The sequence below is a fragment of the Ptiloglossa arizonensis genome, chromosome 1 (assembly GCF_051014685.1).
Source record: "Ptiloglossa arizonensis isolate GNS036 chromosome 1, iyPtiAriz1_principal, whole genome shotgun sequence".
Classification (NCBI taxonomy): domain Eukaryota; kingdom Metazoa; phylum Arthropoda; class Insecta; order Hymenoptera; family Colletidae; genus Ptiloglossa; species Ptiloglossa arizonensis.
This window is the reverse complement of record NC_135048.1, coordinates 32,223,628-32,238,046: the sequence shown is the minus strand read 5'-3', so window position 1 is coordinate 32,238,046 and position 14,419 is coordinate 32,223,628.

Genomic DNA, 14,419 nt, shown 5'->3' with positions numbered 1-14,419 from the left:
TCATTTATTTATTTACTTACTCGTTAACGGGGTTCGACCCTTTGGAATACAGAGAAAAAAGTACGGATTAATCGTACTTTTAATTCTTTGTTTATTGGTTTATCAACGAGGCTAGATCCTTTGGAATACAAAGAAAAATAAACCACTGAAGAATCGATACTTATTAATTATCAGTGAATTAAAATAGTAGGATAATAAGAGAACTCTACTTAGATCTACTTAATTGTTTCTTTATTTATTGATTTATTAACGAAGGTAGATCCTTTGGAATACAAAGAAAAAGTGTCGATTAATCGTAAAAAATAAACCACGGGAGAATCGATATTATTAATTATCGGTGATTTAAAATAGTAGGATAATAAGAGAACTCCACTTAGATCTAATTAATTGTTTCTTTATTTATTGATTTATTAACGAAGCTAGATCCTTTGGAATACAAAGAAAAAGTATCGATTAATCGTAAAAAATAAACCACGAAAGAATCGATATTATTAATTATCGGTGAATTAAAATAGTAGGATAACAAGAGAACTCCACTTAAATCTACTTAATTGTTTCTTTATTTATTGATTTATTAACGAAGCTAGATCCTTTGGAATACAAACAAAAAGTGTCGATTAATCGTAAGAAATAAACCACGTGAGAATCGATACTTATTAATTATCGGTGAATTAAAATAGTAGATTAATAAAAGAACTCCACTTCGATCTACTTAATTGTTTCTTTATTTATTGATTTATTAACGAAGCTAGATCCTTTGGAATAGAAAGAAAAAGTGTCGATTAATCGTAAGAAATAAACCACGTGAGAATCGATACTTATTAATTATCGGTGAATTAAAATAGTAGAACAACGAGAGAACTCTACTTACATCTATTTAATTGTTTCTCAACCCAAAGATCAAAAGAACTAAAGACCCAAGAACTAAAATCCCTTGACCTCACGTATTCCATCCCCATTGCAATCTCAAATCTACACCCACCAATTTACACCCAATTCTCGCACAATCATGCGCACATGATTCGCATCCACTCCCATAATATTCGATAAAAACGACCTCGCCCGTTAATTACTCAACGAAGAGACTTGATAAGAGTATCCACGAGCTTATCGCGTCCCGCGCCGCGGGACATCTTGTTCTCGCGTTGTTATTCCGCGCATCGAAGAAAGAACTCGCCTCGAACTTTTTATCATCTCGAGAAGAAAAAAAAAAACACACACATACACACACACACACATACACACACGGTGACACCGCTCGCGTCAATGTCAAATCCGTGACGGACGATCAGATAAAACTCTTAGCGAGTCTAGCCGAACGCGATAAGAGTAAGAGAGAAATCTTTCCGGGCGCGATGACAATGGATAAACGTCGCGTAACGTTTCTCGTTGGTTCGCGTATCCAGCTAGCTACGTGTGTACACGCCGCGCGTATATATATTCCCTGTTTTAAGACCGGCCCCGTTTTATCCGACGAAATAAAATGAAAACGAACTGTCAACGGCAAAACGGCACGCTCCCGCCGCGACAAGGAACGTCAAACTTTACGATAATGCGGTTTTCCCGACGGTGGAAAGCGAGTTTTCTCGCTGGAAGAAGGATCGTGGGGCCTGTGGGGGGAGAGTTGGAAAGGTTGGGAAACTAAAAGTACTACTAGCCGAGTCGGCGCGACGCGAACGAAAGAAGAGGAGGCCGCGAGGAGTTCGTTCGTTCCGTCTGCCCTCCCTCTTCGCCGCGAAGTTTTCATTCATAATTAGAAGAGCAACGAAAGAAAAAGAGGGGGCGGGGAAAAAAGGAAAGGAAAGGGAAGAAAAGGAAAGAAAGGGAGAAAAATGAAACGGGAGTAGGTCGCGGCCGACACCGACGCGATAAAAGCTCGCCGATTTTGGCGATGAAACAAAGTAAACGGCACGTGACTCGGTTGAACGTTCGAGTTGCAATTAAGCGACGTAACCGGTCCCTTCGTTCGCGGGGAAATTTATTATTTCCGTTTCGGTTTCGTTGTTGTTTCAACCCACGGAACAATCCCTGTCGCGTTCGAAACAGGTCCAGTGTGGTTTTAATTGCGCGAGGATTGTCGCGAGTGTATCGTGTCGCTTGAGACCGTTCGGTTGTTCGAAACGGTGGCGAAAGTTCGTTCGCGTTTTGTCAACGTAACCCCGGTTACGAATTCGAATCCGTGGCCGTTGGTAGTTCATTTGACGTGAGTTGCGACAATGGCCGCGGACGATATTTCCATCGAGCGAAGTTTGCATCGTAAACAATCTGCGCGCCCAAGAACGTCACCGGAGCGATTCTTTACCCCGCTTTCGTGTCTATCGAAATTGACTCGCGTGATTTAGCGGAGGAACGCGCGCGAAATTTTCATGAATATATATTGGTCCGAACGCCGCCTTTTGTCGAGACACGAAACGATGCTGTGTATAGAATTTTTTTTTTAAGTTCAGCGATGGCGAACCGTGAACGCAACGGGTGATAAAAGGCGCGGGAAAGTCTACGAGACGATGGACACGAATGTCTACAATACAGGGTTCTCGGAATTAGGTTACTCGGCTGATATTTTCATTCGAGCGTTTGTTAATTTTGTTGTTGGTTCATTTGTTAGTTCTAGACGCTTCGACGATTTATTTATCGATAGTTTCGGAAGATATACTTTCTGATTGATACCCAAAAGTGACTGATTTCTACCTTTGGGGTTGATTAACTCTTTAAACTCGAGGCTTCTTTGTTATTAGAAATCGTTGCCTTGAGAAAATCCTTTAAGTCGTAAAATTAATCTGAAATGGAACATTTTTATATACTTCGAGTACATGTGTTTATGTACTACAGGAATGGAAGATTTCAATTCCAATTTGAATTCCAAACCGCGAAGTTTTCCTGGATTGAAAATAGTACATTGAATTAGGTGACGACCGAGGATCTTCTATCGAGTCCAAAGGGTTAAAGGGTCAAGAATTTTGGAGCGATTAAAGGAGAGTATATAATTTCCAGGTATAGCTAGGAAATTAGGAATATTTCCTCGTTTGAATTTGGCTCGTGAACAGAGGCGTTTATTCTATATTTTATTTGCTGAAATAACACCTGTTTTTGATGCACAGATGTAGTATTGTTGCAAGACAATAATTGTAGAAACACTTCAAGTAAGCGAAAGAACAGAAAAGATTCGCTGCAGTTACTTACATTAGCGAGAGTCCTGTTTATAAAATTTCACAGGCTATGGATAATTTTACGAAATTCCTTTCGTTTCCAATTTGATGCAAGAATAAATTCCGCGATGTTAAATTAGCAAAAGTTCTATTTAGAGAATTTCAATGACTATAGATAATTCTAAGAAATTTCTCCAATTTCCAATCTGCCATATTTTCGATTCGACGCGATAAAGAGTTATTAAGCGCGATTGTGTCATGATTAGTGAAATAAAAATTCTACTTGAATAATTTCCTAGAGCACGAATAATGTTACAAAATTCCCCCAATTTTCAATTGTTGAGAATTGAAGGTGTCAAAATTAGTGAAAGTTCTATTTGAACAATTTCCTAGAGAACGAATAATGTTACAAATTCCCCAATTTCCAGTTGTTGAAAATAGAAGTTCTATTTAAACAATTTCAGAGACGGTATATAATTTTACAAAATTTCTCCAATGTCATTCACGAAGTTTTCAATTCGATGCGATAAAGAATTATCAGATGTGAAGGTGTCAAGATGAGTACAAATTCTACTACAACAATTTCCTAGAGTCCAAATAACGTTACAAAATTCCCGAATTTCCAATTGTCGAATATTTTTTACAAAATTGCTCCAACCTAATCCACAAAGTTTTCGATTCGACTCTATAAGAAGTTGTCAGGCGCGAATATGTCAAGATTAGTAAAAATTCTACTTCAATAATTCTCTAGAGTACAAATAACGTTACAAAATTCCCCAATTTCAAATTGTTGAAAATTTTGTACAAAATTGCTGCAACCTAATCCACAAAGTTTTCGATTCGACTCTATAAAGAGTCATGAGGCACGAATATGTCAAGATGAGTAAAAATTCTACTTAAATAATTTCCTAGAGCACAAACAACGTTAAAAAATTCTCCAATTTCCAATTGTTAAAAATTTTGTACAAAATTGCTGCAACCTAATCTACAAAGTTTTCGATTCGACTCTATAAAGAGTCATCAGACGCGAATATATCAAGATGAGTAAAAATTCTACTTAAATAATTCCCTAGAGTCCAAATAACGTTACAAAATTCCCGAATTTCCAATTGTTGAAAATTTTGTACAAAATTGCACCAACGTCAACCACTAAGTTTTCGATTCGACTCTCTAGAAACTCGTTCTACGCGGTGTTAAAATCACTTTCGAGATCCATGCTAGCAGGGAGGTAAATCGCACCATGTGCGTGATCGCGCGATCGTTGTCACGATCTAGGCGGGACTATCGTGAACAACGTCCGCGAAGCGCGAGACGAGTCGATCCCGTGGAAGGTTCTTGACAAAAAAAAAAAAAAAAAGACGCGGTTGGGTTGGAAGGAAGGAAACAATACAATTTACCGTCCGCGTAACCGGGCCAGCGGCGCTGAGGGCTGCACTCGCGCGTAGAGGCCGCGGCCGAGAAAGTGTCCCGAGGAAAAAGGCGCGCGGAAGAAGTTACTCGGGGAAAACTTAAAATGCCCGGGCGTCGCCAGACGCGGGACGAAGCCTCGCCGAGTGGTAGGAAAAAGGGCGGAGAGGGTGTCGGTAGGGAGCTGCCCCCTCCCCCTCTCACGACACAGCGTCTCTCGCCTCGCCTCAGCGGCGTTTTCATTCATAATTAGAGAAAAAACAGGAGGCGCCACGGCGGAAGGAGACGCGGCGCGAAATAAGACGGCGGAACGACGGAGAGCCGAAGAGAGAGAAAGAAAGAAAGACAGAGACAGAAAGTGTGTGTGTGTGTGAGAGAGAGAGAGAGAGTGTGTGTGTACGTGTACGCGAGAGCGAGCGAGAGAGAAGCGCGTCGGAGCGAGGGAGCGGGAAACGTAGTACGCTCGCGTAGTGGAAAGAAAGAGTCAATGAAGAAACTTCAGCGACCCCGGTTGCCAGAGGGGAAGGGCGACGGGTGGAAGGGGCCGGGGGAGGTAGGGAGGATGGCGGACGGCTCCTCAATGAATAAGAGAGCAAGAGAGGAAGAACGGTGGAGAAAACGTCGTAGACGACGGGCGAATGGAAGAAGAAAGAGGAAGAACACCGCCGTAGGCGAGGAGGGGGTCGGTGAGCCCACGGTGAGGACCAAAGAGAGGGTGAGAACAGCCGCGCGAACCGGAACGCGGAACCGAGACGCGGCACGGGAGGGGGAACGGAGAAACCGAGTTGCGGAGAATCTTAAAGACTTTCGCCATTCTGTTAATTTTCTTCTTAAAGTGGGTTAAATTATTTTACGACTTCCGCCATTACCCCCGCGAGTCATCCACCCGACACCCCCACGTACCGCCTCGTTCTCCCTCCTCTCTCGTACCGAGGCCGATTCGCGCGTACCCGCCCGCGAAAGGCTTATTTTCCCTCCTTCGTTCGCCCGGTTCTCTCCCTCGGCTGCCACCTGTACCCTCACCCCCTCCCCTTCGCGACCACCGCCACCCTTTTCTTACAGACTTCTCTCTGCAACTCCCGGAGTATCAGCCGCGTCTTTTCTCGCCAACCCACACCCTCCATCTACCCTCCCGTTCACTCCCCACGGCCACCCACCGCCACTCTTTGCGAACTGCACGGAAACTTTCCGCGTCCTCTTCGCCCTCGCCCCGAGACCCTCGCGGTCCCGACCTCGTCTCGTCAGCTGATCATTTCATTTTCTACGCCGCGCTTTCGATATCGGCCCGAGCCCCGCTACCCACACCCCACACCCCACCCCATACCCTCTACTCGGGCTCGTTAATTTCATTCATCCGCGAATTTTATCGCCGCGCACCGTCGTCCTCCCGCTCGATCTTTAAACGAGGGTTTGGATCGCGACGAATCGCGAAACTACAACGCGGGGATTTCATTCGGTTTTATTCGGAGATCGTTGCAGAGTCGATCAGATTCCATCGGTGGAGTTTGGTTCGATGGAACCGTCCAACCCTGTAGATGATTATTATTATTTATTTGTAAACGGACCGAAGTCCTTTACACAAAATGTAGCTGTTGTCTTTCGAAGGTATGGAAAGATCCATGGAAAGAATTATAGGTATAATTATAGAAAGTACGATTATATAGAGGGTTAGAGTCATTAAAGATACAATTAGTGTGTAATTAGTGTGTAAAGATTCACGGAAAAAATCTATACGATTATAGAGGGTTAGAGTCAGTAACGATACGATTAGTATGTAAAGATTCACGGATTATAGAGGGAATTGTAGAGGGATTATAGAGGGAGATTATACGATTGTAGGGGGTTAGAGTCATTAAAGATACAATTAGTGTGATAAGATCCACGGAAAAAATCTATACGATTATAGAAAGTTAGAGTCAGTAACGATACAATTATTATGTAAAGATCCACCGAAAAAATCTATAAAATTATAGAGGGTTAGAGTCAGTAACGATACAATTATTATGTAAAGATCCACCGAAAAAATCTATAAAATTATAGAGGGTTAGAGTCATCAAAGATACAATTATTATGTAAAGATCGATGGAAAAAATCTATGAAATTATAAAGGGTTAGAGTCATCAAAGATACAATTATTATGTAAAGATCTACGGAAAAAATCTATAAAATTATAAAGGGTTAGAGTCAGTAACGATACAATTATTATGTAAAGATCTATGGAAAAAATTTATAAAATTATAGAGGGTTAGAGTCAGTATCGATACTATTGATCGAATTCTTCGATCCATACGCAGATCTGGATTTATACATACAAAAACCAGCTCTAGATCTCGGTACACGTTCTGGTTCATGGAGATTGATTTGTGTATAAAGAGAGGAACAATCGATGCAATTATTGATTAAATTAAAAATAAAACTATACTCAGGTGTTCTTCTACGCGCAGACAACGTATTCAAGTTGATACAATATTTAGTATATTAGTGTAATCACGATCAAGAATAGACATCGGGTACCTTGTATGAATAAAACCGGAAAAATATATGCTGGATTCTCTGTAATACTATATGATTTCGTGATTGGAGGTTTTCGGAGATCGTATAATTGAAACGTATTCTAATAGTGGACGAACAGGGGTAATATGTAGCAATTTTGTAACATGGATTGAACGAAAATCTGAGAAAAAACGTAGAATGAAAAAATAATTCTTTTCGGGTAACCTTGATAAATAGAAACCGATGAAGAAATTATTTTTCGAGGAATCGATTGGTATAAGTATTTCGTTACACTTGGAAGATAAAAATCTCCCCAAAATCGTTCTCGACCCTGTTTTGAGTCGCTCGGAACAAACAATGTTCGGACAAAGATTATTATTCATAACCTTACAATTTCGATCCAGTGTATTTTTCTACCAAAGTTACTCCTTTAATTGCGATTAATTTCTCGCGAAATCGACACGTTCGACGTTTGAACACCGTGTCCCGATTTTTGCTTCAATTTCAAGCGCGACGCGAGCGTTCCGCCTCCTTTTTAACCGAGACGATCGGCGCGGAGAGCTTCTGGTATTTCCGCCCCGTGGAGAAACTTGGCCGATGCTGCAAACTTTACAAAGTTTCCCCATTTACGCGAGGGCAAAACCGAGGAAACTGGCGCGCGAGCAAACAAAATCATGGTTCGAAAAGTACCCTCCGACCTTCGACATCTTTCTGGAGTTAACGGACGCGATTATTGCTTTACACCGCGGCTCTTACTTTTCACTTTCGACGTTGTTCGTTTCCAAACACTTTTACCTAACCGCGGTTTACCCTTCGATTCGCAGTTTCCGCGCGCGGAACAAAGAAAAAGTGTACCGAAGATTTCCTGCCCCGATTTCTCGAAACGGGTTTGTTTCTTGCACCCTCGAAGTACAAGTTACGTCGAAACCCTGCGTAAGATGCTACTAGGAGTTAGTAGCGACACACTGCTAAGGAAAGACTAGAAAAATTCTTGACCAATGATCGAGGAAAAAATATCCTCCACCGATCACCGAGAAAAGTGTACTTTCGAGCAAACATATCCAAACTGGTATCTCTCGAGGTTGCATTTTCCATTGAACGTCAAAGTGGACGCACAAAATGTGGACCGTTCGTTTTTCGATAACGTAATTAAAAATGGAAACAAGAATCGCTGGTAGCGAGTTCTCGATACCTCGAAATCTCGTCTCGGAAAATCGAGAGCCGAATAACTTCGAAACCCCCTGCGTACCAAAAGTACGCAGAACTTTTTTCTTGGAATTCGGTTTCTCCGTTATCCGTTTAGTAGCGACGACCTAATTCGTGTTATCGCGCGATCGAATAATTCTGCAACTTTCCCCGCGACTTTTCCGATTCGATGGAAATCTCGACCGGTGACAGAACCCGGTGAAACAGCGTCCTGGGGAATCCTGCTCCGGAGGAGTAATTATTCTTTCGCGACGCGTCGGCCGTGATAAACAACCCACCTGTAAGTCGTGTCTCCAGATGCAACGGAGGACCGGGGACGGGGTGCTCGGAAAGAAGAGCGAAACAAGGCGTTAGCCGAGAGGAGATCGTCGAGGAAGAATTATCGACCCCTCGGCGTCGCCGCGTGCCACCCTTCGGGCGGGAAGGTCAACCGATTGGCGCGAAACTCGGGAATAACGACTCCAAACGAATTTTTCTCTCTTTCGCTCTCTATTACGTTCACTCTCTCTTTCTGACATGTTCTCTCATTCTCTCTCTCTCTCTGACATACTCATTATCTGTCTCTGACACACTTTCTCATTCTCTCTGACACACTCTCTCTCATTCTCTCTCTGACACAATCTCCCTCATTCTTTGACACAATCTCCATCATTCTTTCTTTGATACACTCTCTCTCATTCTCTCTCTGACACATTCTCTCTTCTTATTCTCTCTCTCTTTCTGACACACTCTCCCTCATTCTCTCTCTGACCCAATCTCTCTCATTCTCTCTCTCTGACACACTCTCCCTCATTCTCTCTCTGACACAATCTCTCTTATTCTCTCTCTCTGACACACTCTCCCTCATTCTCTCTCTAACACACTCTCTTTCATTCTCTCTCTGACACAATCTCTCTCATTCTCTCTCTCTGACATACTCTCCCTCATTCTCTCTCTGACACACTCTCCCTCATTCTCTCTCCGACACAATCTCTCTTATTCTCTCTCCGACACACTCTCTCTCATTCTTTCTCTCTGATACATTCTCTCTCATTCTTTCTCTCTGATACATTCTCTCTTATGCTCTCTCTCCGACACAATCTCTCTTATTCTCTCTCCGACACACTCTCCCTCATTCTTTCCCTCTGATACATTCTCTCTTATTCTCTCTCCGAGCCACTCTCCCTCATTCTCTCACCGACCCACTCTCTCTCGTTCTCTCTCGGAATGTTCCTCTCCGACTCTCTCGATGTCTCTTTTATGTCTCTCTCTCCGTCTCGCGCGGGCGAGAGGGGTCGACAGCCCTGCCGCGAAAGATCGGCGCTGGTCTTAACCGTTGGAAAGAGCGCAAACGACGCGGATGGACACCGGCTAGAGAAAGCGAACTCGAACTCGAACTCAAACGCGAACGCGTTTCGCCCACGGCCGAGAGAATCGGGCTCTCAGGGGGGGGCATACGTAGACGCCGATACAAAGACAGAGACAGGGGTGGGCCGCGATCGGTCGAGACCCTGCGCCGGCCAATGGCGTTTCACCCCCGTGGCGAGGGTGGGTTGCTATGGTAACCCCTCGCCATACACGTACGTGCACGTAAAGGCACGTACACGTGTACGCGTGATGCTCACTCTCGGGGTTCGCCAGCCCGACGGGGGGAAGAGGAGGAGGAGGAGGTGGAGGAGGTGGAGGAGGTGGTGCGACAGCGCGGGGGTAGTGTGGCAGCAGGGGGCAGGTGGGCGCGGAGGGACGAGAAACCGGAGGCTGGGCTGGTCTCGGTGCGCAGCGGGGGGAGGTAAGGCCGAGCGGGCGGTGTGCAGAGGGGAGACGGGATACCTCTTCCACCCTTGGACAAGCCCAATCGATCGAGGTGTGCTTCGGCCGGACGAAACTCACCCTCTGTCAGCCCGCCCTCCGATCTACCAGCCTCGTACCACCGTTACCATCGGCACCACCGCCACCATCGCCACCACCATCCACTGCTCCAAAGCAACGGTGCCTGTTATTTGAATGGGGCGGGGGCCGGGGGTGAAGTAGAGAGGACGAGAACGGGAACGGGAACGGGAACAGGGACGGGCGAGAGACAGGGGAGACAGGGGGTGGCGGACTGACGACGGTGGTCGGGGGTTGAATGTGACAGAGTGCCACCCCCGAGGGCCTCTCCCGTAGAAAGTGCGGCGAGAGGGTCTTCTCCGTCTCTCCGTGTCCCTCCCTTCTCCCTCTCTCTCTCTCGTGCGCGCTCTCTCTCTCTCGCTGGTTGGTTCGTGGCAGCATTCCGTTCCCTCGGTTCGGTTCCCGTGTCTCTCGCGCTCTGTTTCTCCTTGGAGCCCCCACACCTGCTGCCGGCGTTGCCTCCTGCTCGGGCGGTAGGGTGGCTCGCAGGGGTTGTGGAGGCCCGGCGGGGGTGGCGTGGACAGAAATCAATATAAGACGGGCCTCCACGTATTCCTGTCCTCTCGCTCGCACGCGCGGGCGCGCGCGCGGCCACCCTCCCTGTGTTTGTCTCTACGCGCGCGACGGTGGTCCTCCTCGCTCCCTCCGCGTGGTTCGCGCGCGTCTTTGTTCCGCCCGGGCGTTTCTCCACGCGGCTGTCTCGCTCCCCCGTCCTCTCTTCCGCTCTCTATCCGGGTCTGGCCTCCACCCTCCTCTTCCGACGGTTTCCATCCCTCGTCCTCTCTCCCACACCACCGGTTCCCTCGAGGGTGGACTAACTAACACACACGCGCCCGGCCCGCGCGCACATGCAAACGCGTTGCGAAGAGCCGTCCGCCCGTCCGCCCGTCCGCCCGTCCGCCCGTCCGCCCGTCCGCCCGTCCGCCCGCCTCGGCAAACCAAGCGTTTCTGTACAGGGTGTGTTTCGACATGTAACGGGTGGCCCGCGAACACCGCTCGAACCACGCGCGAAATATTCATCGACGAGGGGGGAGATCCGCGAACCGGTTCGCCGATAACGGCTCGCGAGAGAGGAGTCCTCCTCTAAGAGGAGGGGGGGGGGGAGAAAACGAAGGCGAAATTAGCGGGGCTGCGCGGACCAATTACGTACCCAACGGCGCGGATTCGCGCGGGCGCGCCTCCGCGAATCCGCGCGGAGTTCTCGCGCTCCGACGAGGATAAGAAGTTCCCGCGGCGACGAAACTCTCTCCATAAATTCAGCGAAGAAAAAGGAGAACGGAGAAGTTCGAAGTAGAAGAAGAAGAAGAAGAAGAAGAAGAAGAAGAAGAAGAAGAAGAAGAAGAAGCCACCGAGCGAGCCGTGGCACGGTGGTGGGAGAAGGAAAAGCCCCGCGCTTGAGGCAAAGGAGAAAGCGAACTGAAAAATCTGAATTACAAATGCCGCCGTCTCGCTTCCGCTCCTCAATTAACTTTCGCTTTCCGCGTGCCGCGAGATTCCGCGGGCACCGTTCCTCGGCTCCGTGGCACCGGTCCGCGAATTACGAGGTACGCGTGCACCATCCGAAACGGACGCGAACGACGCGGTTACGATACTTCGCGGACACCCGTTTCGTCGCGGTATATAGGATCGATAGAAGGACAGCAAACGTGTGGGGAGAGTGGAGTTCGTATCCTGCGGATAAGGGAACGGCATCCATAAATTACGACGCAACTCTGCAGGGTAAAAGTCCTGTACAAGAGACCTCCTATGTACGGCTCGAGGTCTCTCCTCTACCTACACACCCCCTCGCTCGCCCGTTTGGCCGTCCTCCTCGCTTCGTTTCCTTCCTCCGGATCGTAGCCTCCCCCGCTCGCCCCGCCGACAAAGCCCCGAGAGAGGGCTAAGGGTAGGCGTGCTGTGGAACTATAAATTTTATCGTTAAGTTGTTTAGAATCGCGGTCCGTGAACCGTTCGACTATCCCGCCCCTCCGCGCCCACCACCCCCCGCCCTCTCCGCACCAATACCTCTCTTTCTCGCTCTTCGGTAGCGCGGCGCGTCCCTCGACGGCCTCCGAGCCGCGGGGGTTGATTCCGAGGACTCACTTTCTACCAATTTCTCGCCGTCCCATTCCTCTTCGCCGGATACGGGGCGCGCAACTGGAACGACAGGGAAATCGTATCTGCTCCCCGCCCGCGCGTACGCCATTCCATCGGGCAGGAAGCTTCTCCGCGGAGAGATCCTCGAATTCCTCCACCGATCGCTTGGGGAGAGTCGCGGAAAGGACGAGGGGGACCTCTGGACGCCACCTTATGGATGCCAGTTGATACTACGATGGAAATTAACGTCGAGAACTTCTCGAGATTTTCAATGCGCGGGAATTTTAACGCAGTTTCTTTCCCAAGATGGATAGACACTGTCCAGAATAAGTGGATTGACCAATTTCGGGAGAACTTGGGTGTAGTCTCGTCGCAACGGACCTTCCAGACCTTCTAACTCTGCTTGGACGTTAATGGCTGAGAATTTAGGTGCAAGTTCGTCCCGGGAAGATATCACGAGGGTATAGTAAGCGATCGAGACATCTGGAAGATGGTCGTTGATATTCCCTGGGAATGAAATCGAATCGTGCAGTCGACCAATGCGCGAGAATTTAGGCACAGTGTCGTATCGAGAGGAAACCACGCGCGAAGGTACAACAAAGGTTCCAGACACCAGTTTCTAAGTAGTCGTTGATGCTCTGCGCGGTCGACGAACGTGTAGGTTACGAATCTTCTAGGTCGGGACTCCGTTCTGGGCGTCGATACTCCGTTAGAAATGATAGTCGAGGACCGTTCGAGCAGATAAATCGACAAATGCAACGGAATTCGCGCGTAATTTCGTTCGAGGAGAAACAACGCGCGAGGTGTACAACAGGCTGAACGTTCCAGACGCCACCTTACGGGGACTTGGCAGTCCGGGAATTAAAGCGGAGGATCCCTTGGCTCGTGATTGATAAATCGTGCATGCGCGGGAATTTTCTCCGGATTGGTTCGGTGTTTTTCAAAGTGGAGATCGTGAGGCAGAGGGGGTTTCAAAGTTCACTGGGGTGGTGGGAGAAAATTTTTCAACGAATACGAACAACGAACGACTCGTCGCGGAGGACCCCTCGCTGTTGAACGTTCGAAAATGAATCCAATAAAGGCTCTCGTGTTTACTTTTATTTTTTATTTTCTTCTCAAGAGGAAAATACAATTTATAGCGTTGTTGGAAGTCGAGCCAACGTTACGTCTTGTACTCAACGGCAGCTGGCAATAATGGACTCGGCAATTTCTCTCTTAATAAACGGAACAACGACTGGTGATAATAGTGATTCACGTTAGCAATCTTAGTCAACGATTCTAACGATCGTGCCAATTCCGCGCCGAGCAGCTTATCACTCTCGATATCTTCGAGCAAGGGGGAACGTGGAACCGAGAAACGGATCGTCGTGGCTCGCGATTAATACCTAATCTCGTACAAACAGTAGACGATAGCGATACAAGTCCATGGAGATACTTTATTTCGTTCCTGCGTCTATGGAGTTAATTCTGAAGTTACTAACCATTGTCGTGCAACGTCTGGGTCTTCTCAGACCCGGAGGGACCGTTGCATTATTTATTCATAGCGTTAAAAAATTAGAAACTAAGAAAGATACGACAACGTAACGGAATCTTCCTCCAGTCGAATTACGGGTCCGTTTGGACCCAGGCGTGGTCCCTCCCGTCGTCTCTGAACCGCTGGTATTTCAAGGGTTGATTCTCGGACCATTTACTCGTTGTATCGTTGCACAATCTCGGTTCTTGTTTCCGTTTTTCTATCAAATTTATTCACGCTTAAAATTTGACTCCGATTCGACGCACCCGGTGACATCACGGCTGACATTTTTACACGGTAAAAGTGAACGCGAGGGGAGAGAATTTGCAGCTCGCGCGAGATACGACGACGAAGGACGAGATACTGTTGCGCGCGTTGCCTCGCGTGATTACGTTTTGAAAAATGTATCGTAGCGGAACTTAATTTTTCAAGCAACGGTTACTTTTTACGCCCCGGTCCGTCGTTATCCCGGATGTAACCGGCACCGTGACGTAGTGGATGTCCTGGAAACTTCGGTTCCGCTCGACTTCGCGTTGAAAAATGATCCCAGGGTGTACCGACGCACGGAAAATGGCAACTGGGACCACCTCGGTCTCTCAACATTCTCGTAAATTCGACCCGAAAGGAGAACGGTAGTCACAACTCGGAGTGTTTCCAGATACTGGAAACTCCTTTCGTCGTGTAAATGATTCTGGGAAATATTACCGGGAAT